Here is a 1,064-nt window from a genome sequence, read left to right on the forward strand (position 1 = left end):
TTCTGAGCAAAAAAATATTCTGTTGCAATTTGTTAAAGGTTTATCCTAGATTGACTGGACTAATGTACATGATATTAAATATAAACTCAGTTATCTATTCTATTCAATCTGTACAAAAAGTCGTACATTGTAAGAGATGTTGAGTTGTTATCAATGTGTATACGTTATACTATGCCCTTTACTTAATCCCTTTTACCGGTTTACATGTAAGAAAAATGATTGATTGCTGGTTTAAAGGTTGCTAAACGTCCAGCGGCAAATATATAATGCATATAAGGGATGAGAAAGCATAAGATATACATACTATATGCATGTATCAAAGTAGAGGCCGTCTGGGATGAAGGTAGCGAAATTTGACCTTGCACTGTAAAATTAGGGTATATTGGAACGGGAACCACATTTAGCTTTGGAAAATTTTAATACGGACCCGTCATAGAAATTTTGCAAGTAATTATGACGTACAAAGAACGTGATATTCTCTATACACTTTTCATCGGTTTTCATGTCTCCGTTCTGAGCGGACTTGGCTGCGAACATAAAGATCCCGCACCGCGAACTGACGCTCCACTAAACCAAGGATTTACTGCCGGTCGAGAGAAAAGCAGTGATGGATTAATATCTATTACAATGTCATCCAAGGGGGTATGAAAAAATTAGTATTCCTACGCTACAGCTGAACTTTTATAATATGCATTATGTCTTGAGACAGGAAAAGATGTCTTGACACATGGCAAAATGTCTTGAGACATTGGAAAATGTCTTGAGACATTGGAAAATGTCTTGAGACATTGGAAAATGTCTTGAGACATTGGAAAATATCTTGAGACATACCAAATGTCTTGAGACATATCAAAATGTCTTGAGACATGGAAAAATGTCTTAAGATGTTTCGTTTTAGTTCATTATATAAGTGCATTTTTCTACATGGTTGATTTCAGATACACCATTGACAATATGGCCATGTCTTGAGACATATAGTTAATATAATTAGATATCAAATTAATTTGTAAAAGTATGTGCAATGGGGCCGTCTATTTGTTTTTCAATTGTTATAGCATTCACAA

This window comes from Mytilus edulis, chromosome 1 (genome assembly GCF_963676685.1).
Source record: "Mytilus edulis chromosome 1, xbMytEdul2.2, whole genome shotgun sequence".
In the NCBI taxonomy this organism is placed as follows: Eukaryota; Metazoa; Mollusca; class Bivalvia; order Mytilida; family Mytilidae; genus Mytilus; species Mytilus edulis.